Below are 18958 nucleotides of genomic sequence, written 5' to 3'. Positions count from 1 at the left end.
GGTGATATTATGGAAGGATTCATTTTCATGAGTCAAAGTAGTTATGGCAACAAAACAACAACAAAATATAGTTATTGTTTTTTTATGTTGAATTAGAATGCAAATTATCTTGGGTATTTGGCCTCTATCCTATAGCAATGGTAAATTTGGTTAGCAATAAAACAAGTTTCTTCCGTGTCTATCAGTGTGTGTCCTCAAATACATTGTGTCTGCAGTGGAGGAAATGGAAGTAAGGTATAGATACGATAGGAATAGACTGAAGATGAGGAATAGTGATTAACTGGAAATTGGAAAGTCCCATCACAGGATATGGCTCTCTGAATATATTTGATTTTATATCTATATAGGTTTGCCATTATCATGAGATATCTGATACTGATTCTTAAGATAAGGACTCTACTCTTACACTTTATATTTTTATATAATTGTTAAAAGATAGGCACCTAAACAATGTAAAATAGAATGTTAGATATTAATATCTATAAATTATACATTTTTGCATACCATATTAGATCCAAAACAAGCAGCTTAAAATGACATTTATTTCAAACTTTCTGGAGTCACAAATCCAGATAAGACTTAGTTGTTTGTCTCTGACTCAAAGTCTCTTACACAGCTGTTTTCAAGAAAAAATTTGGGGCTGCAGCCCTCTCACTTTGGGGAGCCACAAGGTCATCTTCCTAGCTCTTGGCAAGTTTCAGTTTCCTGCTGATCTGCAGGAGCTGACTCGAGGGTCTCTCTACAGGGCTTCTCACCATGCAGCAGGGCAATGCACCCCAAGGGAGACAAGAGAGCAAAGGTTTTTGTACTCTCAACTGAGACGTGGCATTCAACCATATTTACCACATTATTTGTTATAAGCAAGTCACTGGGCCAGGTGCATTTCTCAAGCATGGACCCTAGGAGGCGGGGGATACTGGGAGCCATTTCAGAATTCCTTGGTCACCAGTCTGTCAATCAAACTTCTGCCTATCCAGCTTTCTACCAAGAGCCAGCCTGTAGCCAAGGTAAGCCATTGCCTCTTTTTCTTCTCCTCCCTTTTTTCCTATTTTCTGAGGTTTCTCTCATTCTACAAATTCATAATTAATCTGTGGCCATCAAACTGAAGATTTCCAAGAGGGACATTTTTTGGATCCTCAACTTCCTTATGTTCTTTTGTTTAGAATCACTATGCCTTAGAGTAGTGACTTCACACTAGAGCTGCTACTTGACAAAACTAAGGCATGGCCTTTTGTCAAACCCTAATCTTGCTGGTGTATATGTAAAAACCTCTGGTACACAAAATGGAAGGACCGTTTAGTGCCGAATCAAGGCATCCTGAAGCCTGAGTGATTCTCCATTTCACCTTTGTGCAAATTGCTTTCTTAGAGTGAAATATCATTTTGTAAACTGGAAATTTTGGAGATATTCTGAATTGAGGTCTGTATCAGTGCAGGGTCATGGACAGGATGACAATGTTTGTTTTCTTTTTTCCCCAATGATTTTGTCTCCTTGTCCTCATTTCCACTTCTACCTTCAACATTAAAAAAAAAAAAAAGCATTCTTTCTAGCTGGAATGAAAAGTCCCCTTACAGCAAAAATTACTAAATGCTAAGAGTGGCATCTTCAAATTCTTAAACATAAGCAATTCTTTTCAGCTACTCTGGAACCTCATCTTCTAAATGGGTAATTGTCTGGAAATAAAAGCAGCCACAAAGTGGATTAAATTAGTAATGCTAATTCTTTTAAGCTAAAATGTTTTCTGGGCCCCCAATAGTTATCAAAGTTCATTGGAAAAATCCCAATGACAAAACTGGTATGTTTTTGCTTCATGACCCCATGTGGATTATTTTTAAAAACAAACTAAATGTGTCAAATCATATCAAGGATTCTTTGTTCCACTCATGGTTAAACTTTATTTCCTTGAACAAAATATAATATTATATACTTGCTCTTGACACAATATAATTTATAGCTGCAAGATGCAATTTTTTTAATGGATTATAGATTTGGTTAAAAATAGAAAAGTAAGCCGGGCATGGTGGTACATGCCTGTAATCCCAGCATTCTGGAAGCTGAGACAGGAGGATTGTGGGTTTGTGGACAGCCTCAGATGCTTAGTGAAGCCCTTTACAACTGAGTGAGACCCTGTTTCAAAATAAAGAATAAAAAATAGGGCTAGGGATGCAGCTTGGAGGTAGAATGTCCCTGGGTTCCATCCCCAGTCCCACCAAAAAGAAAAAAAAAAAAGTAAAATCATGATACAAGATTAGGGTTTGACAAAAGGACATATTGGAATTGATATTATTAACATTTATCTATTTAGTTTACTTTTATGTTTTTATTTGGTACATTGTAATTATACATCATACTGAGATATATAATAGAATCATATACAAAACACAATTTGTCTGTTTTTCTTATATCGTAATTCTCAAGAGCTGAACTCCAGATTTTTAAGGGATATATGAATGTGCAAATAAATATATCCCAAAGGGATTTCTCACTACATAAATAACTTATAATACTAAATACTCATTATATTATGATATTAAATAGTGGCTATAAATTTGTCTTATTTTTTAACTTACATTTTGCTTTTGGCATAATGCCTTTTTGTAAGAAATCTACTTGTTTGCTTCATCTCTCTTTTTTAAAAACAACATACTTGTTTTTTTAGACTTGGTAAGAGTTTATTGATTGATCAATGTTCCCTAGCTTTGCCAACTACTATTTGTGGTAAATATGTATTCAAAAATGAGCAAAATTTACAGAGTAGAAGTTTTAATTAGAATGAATTTAAGTTATATTAATTTTTATCATAAATATTTGCACATTTGTAATGAAATTAATATATTTTGAATTTCGAATGTTTCAGGTGTAGAGAGTTGCCACTAAGTAAAAAATAATAGGTAGAAGTAGTAATCACTTGCTGTCTTGGTGTACTTCCTAGAAACAGAAGTGAGTAACTCCAGTACTAGATCACAATCCTTTGGCAAGTAATGTCAGTTCCAATCCTTTGCTTTTAACAAAATCACAAATAAACTTAACTAGATGATAGATTTTGTTTTTGTCTTTTTTTTTTTGGTACTAGAGATTGAGTGCAAAGACCTATCTCTGAGCTATATTCATAGCCCAAATTTATTTTATTTTTTTAATATTATTTGGGGGTACTAGGGATTGAACCGGGGGCATTCTACCTCTGAGCGCTACCCCTTATCATATTTTATTTTTTATTTTGAAACAAGCTTTCACTAAATTGTAGAGGGCCTCATTAAGTAGCTAAGTCTGGCAGCAAACCTGTAATCCCTCCTGTGGTGTGAACCTGCAGTTTCTGTCTCAGCCTCCCAGGTACTGGGATTACAAGCTTGTGGCACCATGCCTGGCTTACTCTTTATTTTAAAACAGGGTCTCAACTATTTTTTTATTTGGAAAAGGTTTCAAATTCCTTATAGATGCCAAACATGAACAAGAATAAAATTACTGAAAACATATCATTCTAGTATTAAAACCTTTTCATGCAAAGGTACGTTATAAAATGCCCTTTGTACAACATTGAGACTAGTTTCCAATATAATTTTGTAGAATTTTAATACCTAAAATCAATTTTCATAATTCATTGTAGTTTTAATCAATTATAAAACAATAATAATGATAAAGGATAGGAAAAATACTAACTGAATAAGATTTTGGGAAAGTAGAAATAAGCTAGTTCAAAGAGATACAAATCTGCAAAACTTGCAAGCTAAAAGATTTTTCTATAATTTAAAATATATATTGATATCAAATTTTATTGATTTAATTCATTTAGATATCATATCACTTGAGGTATGATTTGCCCTTTTATTTATTGTGTCAGTATTTGTACTATAGTGTGAACTACAACACAAATAGTTACATCTGAGGAAAGATATAGAGGTCAAATTAAGAGTGTCTAGCCTGTAATTTTTTAAGCCTCTATATTGCATAGTCATATTAAAACAAAGACAATTGTTTGATATCTCAATGCATACAGTACTTGTTCCCCAAAAATACTACCAACTAACTTGGTAATAAATGAAAACATGGTGTCTATTTCATTAAAAATAATTCTCTATAAAAATCTTATTAGTATTTCAGAGTAGTAAGGCAAGATAGGTTATATATAAGGTTTGATGGATCTAGATTAAAGTTGTTTCAGTGTGGGACTTTATTTAAAATAGGTAAGGTTTATGATAGTAGTAGGGGTTGGTGGACACAGAAAAGCCTGGGAGTTTAGATTACACTTAGTCTTGCAGAGAAAACAGACATTTGAAGTTATTTACAATAAGATAAACTGTACAATGGTACTTAAAATATATTTTCATGAAGCTTCTAAAATAAATAAGTATATTAATAATTTCTATCTTCCTGAGCAATGATTTTGGAAACAAGAATGATGTTGATAAAGACTGTAAGCTACGAATGTAGACGAGTTGGTTTCTAATTATGTTCCATTTAATTGACAAAGTAGATAAAATCGAATCCCCCTTTCTTGTTATTGTTCTATTGATGGTGTTGCTACTAATACTTATCCATTACATCTGATAGAAAAGAATTGGCAATAGATTAAGAACATCATGGCAGATTAACTAAAACCTAGTAGTAAAGTTTGCTTTGGTCACAGTTGCCTATGAATATGGGTTCCAAAACAAACAGAAAGCTTTAACACAGATTTTTATTGTTTTAGAATCATCACTGTCTTAATGTTAAAAAATCTATTTACACTATCCTAGTAAAGAAGAAATGCATGTTTTGTGGCTTTTTGTAAATATAAACACAGTGATCTATGGCTTTACTTTTTGTTTGTGACAATGTATATTATTCTAGCCAATAGAGTTATCTACAAAAATTGAGTATATAATTGTTTTTCATACACAAGAACTGTCCCCCCTCAGAAAATACCTTAGTCACATGAATTGTGCTTAGATTATATGTAAGACCTGAAGTTCAGTGATTAAAGAGAAGCTAGAATTTTTTTAAAAAAACATATGCTTGATGTCTTTTCACATAGTATTTACCTCTTATATTTGTTTATTTATTTATTTATTTATTTATTTATTTATTTATTTATTTTTTGTGGTACTGAGGGTAGAATCCACGGCATGGGCCTTTTCTACCTCTGGGAAATACTTTCAGACCTATTTTATATTTTATATTTTATTTGGAAACAGGGTCTCATTAAGTTCCTGAGAGCCTCACTAACTAGCTGAGGCTGGCTTCGAACCTGTGCGATCCTGTCTTATCCTTCCAAGCACTGGGATAACAAGAGTGCGCCACCACGCCTGGCATATTTACCTCTTTTAATATTTTTTTGTAAACTTAGACTCATCTTTTAGAGCAATAGTTTCATGTTATATGAAGCCAATTCTGTTATAAATCACACTTTTGAGCTTTTAATTCTGGTAAATTTTGTAGATCTAAGAAACAGAATTCTTTTTTTTTTTTTTTTTTTTTTTTGCGGGTCTGGGGATGGAACCCAGGGGGATCTGACCTCCGAGCTATACTCCCTGCCCTATTTTTTATTATTTATTTTGAAACAGGGTCTCAGTGAGTTGCACAGGGCCTCACTAAGTAGCTGAGGCTGTCGGCGAATCGTGATCCTCCAGGTCTCAGCCTCCCGAATGCTGGGATTACAAGCGTGCGCCACCACGCCTGGCTGAAACAGAATCCTTTAAAGATAACTTACTCTTTGCTGATATAGTATTCTTTCAAATCTTAGCTTGTGATTTATACCAATATTATTTTTTTGAAGTTAAAATGTTTTCTTTTCCTACCTCAAAAGCAGTTTAATATATTTTAAAATAATTCTTAATCTTCTTAAATATCTGGTGATGTTTTTGCTCATTTTAAAAAATTTATTGGTGCATTGTAATCATACATCATAATGAGATACAGGATGGTAGAGGCATACATGCACACATCACTCACTAGGCCCTTCCTCAAATAATATTCTAGATGAGACTTGCATAAGTGATTGGGGTCTATTTCTCAACATAAGTGAAAAATTTAAATCTTTTGCCAGTAAACAGATTTGATTATATGTTTCCAGCTTCCACTGAGGGGGTCATTTTTGGGAGCTGGAGTACATGCATATGTAGTTAGGTAGAATTGACTTAAATCTGAAGTCACTGTGATGCCACCGCCCATGGTTAGAAGTTACTAGTTGGACTCCTCTGCCAATCTCTTCAGCACTTTGGTGTCTTCACACTGTATATTTTCCAGCCAGATTATCTGTGATACCTATTTTGGTCAAGCTGTTCCACAATTCTTTACCTACAAACCCAACTGAGCAACCTATATCTACCTCCCTTCCCATCTTCAGATACTGGGTTATTGCAGAATTCCACTTATAAAGTTACTGTTTTAAAGATCCTCAATTTTGCTTTTACTATGTGACGACCCATGAAGCTACACTGATGGAATCTGTAAAGCATGCTGCTATTTCCATTATCAATTGAGTTGTCATAGCTACCTCCAAGTCTAGTGGCTTAAAACATCACCATGATGTTATGTCTTATAAATTTATTGGTCAGGCATTTTGGTAGAATTCTTGCTGCTGAACAGTTCTTCTGATCCTCATGACATTGATAGGGGCCACATGGCAGTATTTCCTGGACAACTAGGTTGGGCTGAAGGGCTGAAAATTGCTTCCCTCATAGGTCTGATGTCTGTAGAAACAACTGGAAAAATGGACCCCGATGGACCTTTCTTGTTTGGCAGGTATTCTTAGGAACTCTCCAGGTATTCTCTCTTACAACTTGCTGAGACGTCCTATCTGAGGCTGGTTTCTATTAGAATGAACATTTCAGTAAATCAAGGCAAAGGATAAGGGTTTTTTGTTCTGATGTAATCTTGGATATCTCTGTATTGATGGAGCCATCATTATCGTGTTGTTTAAAAAAATTCACTAACAACTTTTTAAATTCAAGGGTAAGAAAAGTAAAATTTATTCTTCAGTTGAAGGAGTGTTAATATATATGTGACCATCTTTAATTTGCCACGGTATTTTACTGACAAATATTTAAATTTCCAGGGAGTTAGACTGCATACTTAAATAATTTTTAATTCATATTCATCAGTGATATCATGTTAGAAATTGATCATGATAGAAATTGAACACCTGAATATTACAGAATGAAATAATTTTTTTCTCATTAAAAATCAAGACAAAAATCCTTGTATTGCTCATTGCATAGGGGTCTATGGCCTGAATCACATACATATTTTTTAATTTATAAACTTTATTTTAGAACCATCTAAATTCATAGAAAAATATTCTCTCTCTCTCTCTCTCTCTGATATACTCTTTCTTCTACTATCATAATTCAGTGCCACAGTGGTGCACTGAATCACTTTGTAGACACTTGAGAATCTTGTGGCACATATGTATTTTTTTTGGTGGTACTGGGGTTCTTGGAAGCCCTTCTACCTCCGGGATACACTCCCACGAGCTACACTCCCAGACCTATTTTTTTTAAACATTTTTATGTGGAAACAGAGTCTCTTAAGCCAGCGAGGCTGGCTCCGAACCAGCGCGATCCTTCTGTCTCCGCCTCCCAAGCGCGGGGATTACAAGCATGCGCAACCACAAGCATGCGCCACCACACCCGGCATGGCACATATGGTTTTGAATTAGAGTTCATGGGTTCCCTAAACCCATGTTTATTCATTAAGACACTTTCAATTAAGAATATTAAGAGTATTAGTAGAAAGAAGGAAAAGACTCACTCATAGGATCCAGTCAGGGTGGACCTTTCTAATCTCAACTATTTAGATTTTTCTATCTACCTTTACGTGTTCCCTAGCACAAGTCAATCACTTATATTCTGTAATAATGTTGAATTTAGTGTATAGGACTATTGAAATGCTCATCTTAGTAGAGGTAAGTCATTTGTTTATTACTTGATTATTGTCAAGGAAGGCGCCATATATTATTTCTCCTTTTATTTTTAATACACAGTACAATATCTGGTACATTGAAAATGATAAAAAAACATTTATCAATTTAAATTTAATAAACACTCCCTGTGTGTCAGGCACTATTTAACGCATTGCAACCTTTAATCTGCAATGCTACCCAGTTTTTTTTTTTTCTTCCGAGCTACACACCATGCTCTATTTTTTATTCTTTATTTTGAAACAGGGACTTACTAAGTTGCGGAGGGCCTCACTAAATAGCTGAGGCTGTCCATGAACCACGATCCTCTGGTCTCAGCCTCCTGAATGCTGGGATTACAAGCGTGCATCACCACGCCCAGCTACCCAGTGTTATTTTAAGAACAAAAAACCAGAAATCTAGAGTATGTAATTGCTCTGCACAATATCACCTGTATAGCCAAGCTGATATTCTCTAGAAGCTCTATCTAGAAGCCAGTCTCTTTAAGTATATGAAATGTAAACCAGTGTGAAAATAGAAGCAACTTAAAAGTTAAATTTAGTGATCACTTAAATATTTGTCTTAACAGCCTTATTACATGTTGCCATTTCTAATGAATTTCTTAATTCATTAGATTTAAAAAGGGTTTGTAGGTATATTTCTAATTTTATATATTAATTACCAAAAAATAAAAACAATGGTAAATTCAGTAAATTATTCATTACCAAAGACATCATAAGAAAAATTATCCTAAAATTTTAAAGATTTACAATATATTTAACATGCCATTTTGTTAGTTTTATAAGCACTTGTTGTGATACAAAGAGGGAGTGTCACTAAATGTGTGTGCTCAGTACTTACAAAGCGCTAAGACATGGCTGAAGCAAATTGTAAAATGGGCTTTTACATTTTCACTTTTCTACCCTATCTTCTGCCAAGGACCTATGTTATTCAGCAATTAATAAGTATTTTGATAGTTAAAATGCCATGTAATTTTTCAAAACTATTTTTTCTTATGTTAATATTTATTAAGAACATATAATTTGCTCCCAGATGTCCAATTTATAACAAAACATTCTTTGCCTTTGAAGTATGAATGTATGAGGCTAGATTATACTTCAAATACTTGTAATGCAAACATTATCTTACGTTAATTTGTATTTCCTGTGTCTTTAGCATTTAGCCTTGTATTTAAGTATTAAATGCTGTCATTAAAATTTATTTTCCTGAGCCAGTTTGTTTAATAAAGCTTTTTATGGCTACTACTCTTTATTTGAATTGCCTAGTGATATAGATTGTATTGCAATATTACTAATTATTTCCTTGTTTATAGTTTTATGGTGATTATATATATATATCATATGTTAAGGAACTCACCAATTTTAAGTATATGGTTTAGTGGTTTTTACTGTGTTCAGAATTTTTCATCCATGACCATGATAGAATTTTAAGCCAAATTGAAACCCTGCATGTATTATCAGTGTTTTCCCAATTCTATCCTCTTCCTTACCCCCTGGAAACTATTAATCTACTTTCTGTCTCCATGGATTTATCATTCTGAATCTTTCATATAAATGGAATTATATAGTGATATACATATATCTGGGCTTTTGTGAGCACCCTTGTCACTTAATGTTTCCAAGTTCATCCATGTGGTAATATCTATTACTACTTCATTTTTTAGTTACATGCAGTTTATATTTTAATTAACCTTAATATATATATTATATATATTTAAAGTATTAAACATGATATATGATACATGTATAGCACAATGATTACTATAGTGAAACAAATTAATATATCCATCATCTCACATAGTTACTCATCTCCCACCCCTACACCCTACAAGAGCAGATGTAATTGACTCATGAAGTAAAATCCTGAATACAATAAACTATTATTAAAGATGACCTTCATGTTGTTCACTGGATCATTCAACTTCATCATCCTACATTTTTTGCTAATTTGTATTCTTTAACATCTCCCATTTCCTTTCCTCACCCTCATACTGGTAACCACTGCTTTATTCTTCATCTTTATATTGTTCGTATTTATTATTCCACATACAAGTAAGATCATAACCTATTTTTTATGTATCTGGCTTATTTCACTAAGCATGATGTTGTCCAGATCCATTCAATGTGTGACAAATGGTAGTATTTACTTATTTTTAAAGGTCAACTAATATTTATGTTCACACACACAAACACACACATGCACGCACAGGAGTTTCTGTATTCATTCGTTTGTTGATGGATGCCTCTACTTTGTTTTAGTATCTTGGCTATTAATAAGAAAAGGCAGGCACTTTTATGATGTAGTGATTTAATTTTCTTTGGCTATATTCACAGGAGAGATTGTTGAATCATATGGTTATCTCTATTTTTAATTTCCTTAGGAAGCTGTATACTATTTTTCATAATAGCTGCACCAATCTGCAATCTTAACAACAGTGTACATAGTTCCATTTCCCTTGTATCCTTACCAGATCTTTTAAATCTTATTTTTTTGAAAATAGCTATCCTAATGAGTGTGAGTGAATATCTCATAGTGGTTTTGATTTGAATTCCTTTGAGATTAGTCATGTGGAATAGGTTTTCATCATGACTATGCCTCTTGGCCATTTTCTATGTCATCTTGTAAGAAATGTGTGTTCAAGTCCTTTGGCCATTTTTAAACAGGGTTATGCATTTTTTATAGCTATTTAGTTGTATGAAGTTATTTTACTTCTCTTTTAACAAAGGCTTTGTTTTATCAAGTATATTATCTGGAAATATTTTTCCCAGTCTTTACATTGCCTTTTTATCTTTTTGATAGTTCCTTTCACTGTGAAGGAGCCTTCTTTTATGTCTTATTTATTTTTGCTTTTATGCTTTTGATTTTAGTGTGTTATCCAATAAGTCAATGTCTAGACAAAGTCAAGGGTATTTTCTCTTTTTTATATAAGAGTTTTGTGACCTTAGGTTCAATTTTCTCACTGATTTTGAGTTTATTTTTGCATATGGTATAAGAATCTAGTTTTACAGCCGGGTGTGGTGGCGCACTCTTGTAATTCCCATGCTTGGGAGGCAGAGACAGTAGGATCGCGCAGGTTCGAAGCCAGCCTTGCTGGCTTAAGAGACCCTGTTCCTAAAAAAAAGTATAAAAAAGTAGGTGTTTGGAAGTGTAGCTCAGAGATAGAAGGGTTTTTCCAGGAACCCCAGTACCACCACCAAAAAAAAAAAAAAAAGAATCTAGTTTTATTCTTTTGTATGTGGAAATTAAGTTATCCCAGAACAATTTATTGAAGAGACTGTATCTTTCCTATTGTATCTTTTTAATGCTATTATTGAAAATTATTTGATCATATATATTTGGACTTATTTATAGATTCATTCTATCCCACTTGTCTATGAGTCTGTCTTATCATTCTGCTGTTATTGTTCTTTTTTAAATTGTATTTAGTATAATTTTAAATAAGGTAGTAGAATGCTTCCAGTTTTTTTTTTCTTCACCAATATTCCTTTGAGTATACAAATTTTAGAATTCCTGCTGTTCTGTAAGAATTTCAGTATTCTATTTCTCTAAAGAATGCCCTTGTGGTTTTTATAAGGAATATGTTGAATCTATATGTTTTGAATAATAATGTTTTAACAATATTCTTCTGATTTGTGAACATAGGGGTTTTTTTCTTTTTTTTTTTTAATCTGAGTGTCTTCTATTTTTTTTTCGTGCATAATTGTCCTGGCTACAGTACACCGTTCAATAGAAGTGATAAGACTAGATGTAATGTCTTATTCCTAGTCTTAAACAAAAAGCATTATCTTTTTCATTGTAGTTTTTGTTGATTTATTTTTCTGTAAAAGTGATTTATTAGGTTGTATTTTATTTATAGTTTTAGTTGGTTAAACCTTTTGTATTATTCTGTTTTAATCCTAGAAAGTTTAATACAATGATTATGTTGAATGATTCTTCTGCATCTATTGAGATGAATATGAAATTTGGTTTAATCTACATTCAACTATATATTTTTTATTACATTGACTTTTGGAATGCTAAACCAACCTTACATTTCTGAGAAAATCCATACTCTATTTTTCACTCTAATAATCCTTTTTAAATGTACTGTGTTCAGTTTCCTATTATGTTGTTATGGGTTTCTGCATTTATAATCTGAAGAGTTATTGATGTATAGCATTCTTTCTAATGCATTTGTATATCCGACTAATCCTAATTTAACAAAGGGAGATTTAAAGGTTTTCTTCTTTTTGAGGGGGGGAATTTGTGAAGGACTAATAATTTTTCTGATATGTTTGTATATTACCCTATGAAAACATCTGGGTCTACTTTTATTCTTAATGTTTTAAAATTCCTAATGAAAGCAGAGCATGGTGGTGGAGGTTTATAATCCCAGAACTTGGGAGGCTGAGACAGGAGTATCCCAGGTTTGCAGCCAGCCTCGGCTACTAATAAAGAATAAAAAAACAGGGCTGGGAGTGGAGCTCAGAGGTAGAATTCCCCTGAATTCCATTCTCAGTACCGGAAAAAAAATGCTAAAGAAATTTCTTGTCAGTGTGTTCAATTTATTCCTTCTTCTATGAATTTTATCTAAGTTGCCTTATATGTTTATAAGATAACCCTATGTTCATTCTTGACCCAATAATTTGCAATTAAAAAAAATTTATCACTTTAGTTATGGTTTTCCTCATTTGTGGGGGGTTAAAGGAAGTAACTTTTAATTTATATATTATTCTGACCTTTAATCCTTTTGCAGCTATAACTTGTCCTCTGGTAATTATATGTCTGAAAAGTTGAAACATTTTCATTTTTATTCATCTGAAGATAATATTCCAGAGAATTGATTTTTTTCAATCCATAACTTAGATATATATATTGCCATATCATTTGTGTGAGAAGGGTCACCTAAAATATTACACATTTTACAACACAACCACAGATTTTACGTCCTTATTCTGCAGACTTCAATGTTAACCACAGGTGAGCAACTCATGCTTTCTCCTGCCCCATCTTTCTTGGGCATATACACATCTTCCTAGGACCTTAAAGTGTCTTTCCTGGTATATCTCAAAATATCTGCTAGATATTTTCAAAGTACCTATTTATTTAGTCTTAATTCTTCAAGGTGTCCTTCAAATTCCTGACCAGGTTTCTGCTTTCCCTAACTAAAACTACTCACGTAGGCAGCTGAGAAGTTGCCAGTGGTTCACTGTTGTTTTGGTAATGCATTGGTATTAAGTTTATCTCTACTTCAAAAAATAAATTTGGATTGAATATTGTGATTATTACTGATTACTTCCTTGAAATTGTATACACTACTATTGCTGTCAATAAGGATTAATAATGGTTTACATGAGCTTTTAATGTGCATTTTAAAAATACTTATTGTGATGCTAAAATATCCATTTAGCTTGGTAGGTACTATATTCAAAAGAGATACATAAAATGGAATAACATTTTTAAGGTTCACACTTATTTAGAAAATGTATATTGAGTAGATATGTGTCCAATATTTTTACCAAAGATACACAGTACATTTAATATGTATGTATCATGTATACATATATGTGTACATATATAAACATTTACATTTATGTATACACAAATACATACATATGTAAATATATATGTAAACTTTAGAAAATGTCATCTGTATTTTTTAAAAACTTACATTACTTTTTAAATATTAAGCTACTCCAAATTAGTCATTTATTTAGTTGCCTGATACCCAATAAGAGTTAGGCAGGATAATATGTAAAGTCTAGACGAAATATCAGAATTTTAAGTTATTTTATGTTATTAAGTAGGCTGAGTTCCATATTCATTAAATACATTATTTACTATGATAAAATTCTACAAATCTAGATTTCTACATATTTTTGATGGAATTAAAGCCAAGAATATAGAAAATCACATGCATCTCTATTGCCATTACCTCCCACTTTCTAGAATAGAGTTAGTGCTCGGTTTCTATTTTGGTCAACAAATAAATTTTGCTTGGAACTGCCTGCCTTAAGCAGGCACATTATTTTTTTGCTCATATGAAAATTTATAAACACTCAGAGAGTAAATGTGTATAATGTAGAAGACTGCTGAAGGCTGCTTCCTTAGAATATTTGTCATACTAGTTGTGAATATCTTCTTTGTTTTCTATTCAATAATTTCCCACAGCTATTAAACTTTTTTAAATAAAGATTTCTTTGAGGAGTCCACAATATATATGTGGACCTTTCTCTAGGGTGAGAAGGAACAGTGTACTTTTATATCTATCTATTTTTTTTGTGTGTGTGGTACTGGGGTTCCTGGAAACCCTTCTACCTCCAGGCTACACTCTAAGACCAATTTTATACTTTTTATTTGGAAACAGGGTCTCTTAAGCCAGCACGGCTGGCTTTGAACCTGCACGATCCTCCTATCTCTGCCTCCCAAGCACGGGGATTACAAGTGTGCGCCACCACACCTGGCTATATCTATCTATTGACACATAGTTTTTTTCATGGTAGTCTTGTGATTATGAAGGAGGACGTTAGCTCAATAAACCATTAAAATGGTATCAATCAGTTAAGGCTAGTTTTTCTGTAATAAGAGAAGTTGCAAAATCAGTGAAACAAGCAAAACTTTTCTTTTACTCACATTTATGTTCAATGCTAATGACAGATACAATTCTAACCTGGTGTCTTTTCACTCTGGGGCTCAGCATGAAGAACAGTGTGTTTCGTACATGCTGTTTTGGGGGCAGAGAGAAGATACTGTATGTGTATAATTGTATTCATACACTGTCATTTACCAAAGAAAGTTACAAGGGACAGCCTCATGCTGTCAATGAAGTGGGTAGGTAAATTTTGCCCTAGGAAGAGGTACTCCTAGATATATAGCTAAGCCTGATCAGTCCTTTCAAAGGAAAGTAGGTAATAATAAAGTGCAGAGTAATGCCTATGGGTTGTATCTGAGTAAGAACTCAAATTGTTTTACTCAATTTTGTAGGCTTGTTAGAATTTTTTAGAAAAACTGAATGAATGAATGAATGAATGAGATGTGTGTGTATAGATACAGAAAGATTTGTTTCAAGGAATTGGTCATGTGATTATAGTGACTGCTAAGTCCCAAATGTACAGTTGATGTCAAAGAGCTATGATGGTGAAGTTCTTGGAAAAGGCTAATGTATGCATCAGCATTCTTATAGCCATAACCTAAATATATGCCCATATAACTTAGAGGAAGGAAAATTTAATATTTCAGGCTCAGTCCAAGTGAGGCTGGGGACTGCAGACCCAGGGCATGGCTGTAGGAGGTGGAGGGAGACCACATGGGTTGTGCTCTTTATATCCCAGAGGCCAAAATAAAAAAGCAGGAAGTGGGGGGCTTTATGTAATTACCAAGGCTGCACCCTCAGGGACCCACCTCCAGCTGTATCCTACTGGCTTGGGTCTCACCCAGATAAATCCAATGGATTTATCCACTGCTGGGATTATAACACTCATGATTCCACTATATCAACCCTAAATATTAGTAAATTAACTCTTTACGAGACATTTTATACCTAACTATAACAGCTGATGTTTCAGTTCAAGCCTAGAGGTCATCTGCTGCCCAAATTCTCTTTCTTTGGTTGTGATCAATCTTTTATTCTTTCCAGGCCTTTGATGGATAAAATGAAACTCACTCACCTTACAGAGCACCATCTGACTTACTCAGAAATCACCAGCTTGATTGTTAATGTCATCTAAAAACTACTCCCACCCCTAAACATCAACAAATGTTTTATCATATATTTTGGCATCATAACATAATTGAGTTGACACATAAAACTAATCACTGAATACTCTCTATAGCTATCCTAGTCAACTGTGTATCTGTATCATAATATGTTTATAGGACAATCCTCCCAAAAGATTTATTGAGCATTTAATATAATTTTGACATTATGCTTTGCACTGAAAGAGAATATACATGAAAGGTTTTTCTCCTTTTCATATAGGCAGAGTTTTGAGTGGTTTTTTTTTTTGGTACAATTCTGCTACTTAAAATGTGTTTCATGACATAGGCTCAAATTTTTTTTTTTTAGTTTAGTTTTTGTTAGTAGAAGAAAAATTAATTAATTAGATTAATTAATTAGATTTGTCTACTCCCAAGGAGTAGACAAATAGCTATAAAATAAGTGGGATTGTGTTAAGTATCAAAGTAAAAGGTCAACAATATTTTAAGAAGAGGCAAAAGAATAATACAATTAGAGTTCCAGATGTTGGTAATATTTGAGAGACCACGAAAATATTTAAATAGAAGTTGAGTCAGGTAGAAAATAGAATGGAGGGAGTAGTAAATAAAGGACATAGTATAATTAATGTACAATTGTATAAATAGCATAGAATATTTTATTTACTGAAAATGAACTTGTAAAAATGATTTAGTACTTGAGTAATATGAAAGCTAGGAATAGTCTATGACAATTCCTACTGGAGAAATATCATCATTAGGATTATGTTTCAGGAAAAGATTTTTGGACCTTTGTTCAAATGATGTATAGTGCCTAGATCTTGATCAAATCAAGATTTTTAGAGTGAAAGTGACTGCACTGTAAGCCTCATCTATAGGTGATAGTGGAACAGAAACATATCAGAAAAAGAAGGCACTTCAGTAAGTGTTGCCAAGTCCACAGAATTCCAATCTAAATGAGGATTCTGCCTTCATCAATGCTCTAAAATCTATATTGCCCTTACTAAATCTATATGTCCCTTAATAGTAATAATATATCCGATTATTTTAATAAATATAAATAAATGGAAATAATATATCTGATTGTTTAAAAGAAAAGTTTTTTATACCCAAGTATGATGTTGGGAAGCCAGAAAGATGATTTAGAAGAAATAAATTAAGAAAATCAAGTGTACATTTTAAGTGAACATATTAAAAACTGTTTTGATAAGGCATTAGAAAAACAAAAGTCACTTCAGCCTTTAACATTGTTGATATGTTATTGCATGTCTAAGAATGAACAATGGGCAATGGGGTAGTAAAAAATACTTGTGGGCACAGGGTATATCCCTTTGGAGTTGTTCAAATTAAAATATGAATATCGTATAACAAGTCCTAATATAACAAGTGAACAAATTCTACTACTTGGTGTGCACCCAAGGAAGACATTTAGCATGTACTTAAGAAAGCAGGTATAAAGATATCCTTGATTGTCTTTTCACATGATATTTTTTTATACTTCTATTGATACATTTTATTTTTTGCTGGCAATGGGGTTCCTGGAAGCCCTATCTCCGGGTTACACTTTCAGACCTATTTTTATTTGGAAACAGAGTCTCTTAAGCTAGTGAGGCTGGCTCCTAACCAGTGCCATCCTCCTGTCTCCGCCTCCCAAGCGCGGGGATTACAAGGGTGCACCACCACACCAGGCTTATTGGTACATTTTAGATAGTCTCATATCATATGTGGTTCACAGTGATAGTGACATACGTAGACACAGACAGCATTTGGAAGCTTTCCCCTAGCTCTCTCCTTACTCCCTGTTTCTATACCGGGTCCTGAGATTTACATTGGTGTTCTCATATATATATACACAACATCAATGGAAGTGATTCCTTCTTTGGTCCTTCCGTCCTTTCCCCTAGATCACTTCTCTGGCTCCACTAAATTTTCTTTTCCATTATCTGAAGTCTTTCTGGTATCCAGGTTACTCTCTAGCTTCCACAAATGAGAGAAATCATATGATCCTTCACTTTCTGTGACTAGCTAATCTCATTTAGCACAATATTCCCCGGGCCCATTCATTTTCCTGCAAATAATATTTTGTTCTTTTTGATTGCTCAGTAGAATTCCATTATGTGTATATCTCATAATTTTTAAACATAATTCTCAATAGAAAATGACAATAGAGATGATCTCTGAGAGCTTTAAATTCATAACTTATTTACTTTCTAAGGCACATAGATTAAAATTCCTCTCAATGTTTAATTACAATTTTTCTTCTGTACATTTATTCTTTAATTACCCAAATAATATATGATTATAATTTTTTCATTAAAATGTTACAGAAAAAATGATATCCCCTTTCCATCAGTTTCACTCTTCCCATGTAATCATTATTATTTTTACATACACATTCTGTTTTGTGCATTATATATGTAACAAACATTTTGAAAATAAAACATGTCCATTGATAACAGAATAGATACACTGCAATTTACCTATTCTATAGATGATATAGTAGTTAAAAATAATAAAGTAGTGTGATAACTCTTTAAGACATTGTTTTGCAATGTTAAAAAAACCCTGCATGGCAGTATTTATTTTACTATGGGTAGATATATTAATGTCCATACATGAACAAATATGCATAAAATATAAATGTCAAAAACATAATATTAAAGAGTGGAGTTGATGAGAAGAAGACTTTCACTTTTTCGGTAACATTAATTTTTATGAGAAAATTTTATTTATGTATTACTTGGGTAATTAAAATCATGAATATACGAAAAGTAAATGATAATTTAGATAGTAAAATTATTTTGATCTCATATATTCATTAGAAAATAATTATAAATGTAAAGCTCTCAGGCAGTTAATCAGAGACAATCTATATTGTCATTTGTATTGGGAGGTAACAAAAATGTGATGTGAAAAGACAATCATGAGATCAAAATTGAAGAAAAGTAAATTACAAATAGTGAAAAGAGTTGGCAAGAAAGAAATGGTAAAATATTGGCAGACACAAATGTGAATTTCTGAATCTAATTGGGCAGAGTAATTGGCTAGATCAATTAGTTGTTATGGTGGTTTGGGAAGAGGAATGATATTTTAGAGTATTCATGCTGAAAATAAAAACTACAGATGCCCTTTTTTGGCACATGTAACTTAAAAATTGCATAAAATATTTAATTATGAAAGGAAAAACAAACATTTGTTCCATTGTCTGCCAGGTTTCAACTTAGGAAGAACTGCAATGATTCATGAAAGGCTTTAAACTCTTTCCTATAAACATATGTAATTCAATGTTTTATATGTATATGGTATAATTCTTATATACAACCTGAGGCAAAAATAGTATGTTCAAAGTCTAGATGAAGAAGGAGATAC

This window comes from Muscardinus avellanarius, assembly GCF_963383645.1.
Source record: "Muscardinus avellanarius genome assembly, chromosome: 11".
In the NCBI taxonomy this organism is placed as follows: Eukaryota; Metazoa; Chordata; class Mammalia; order Rodentia; family Gliridae; genus Muscardinus; species Muscardinus avellanarius.
This window is presented reverse-complemented; position numbering follows the sequence as displayed.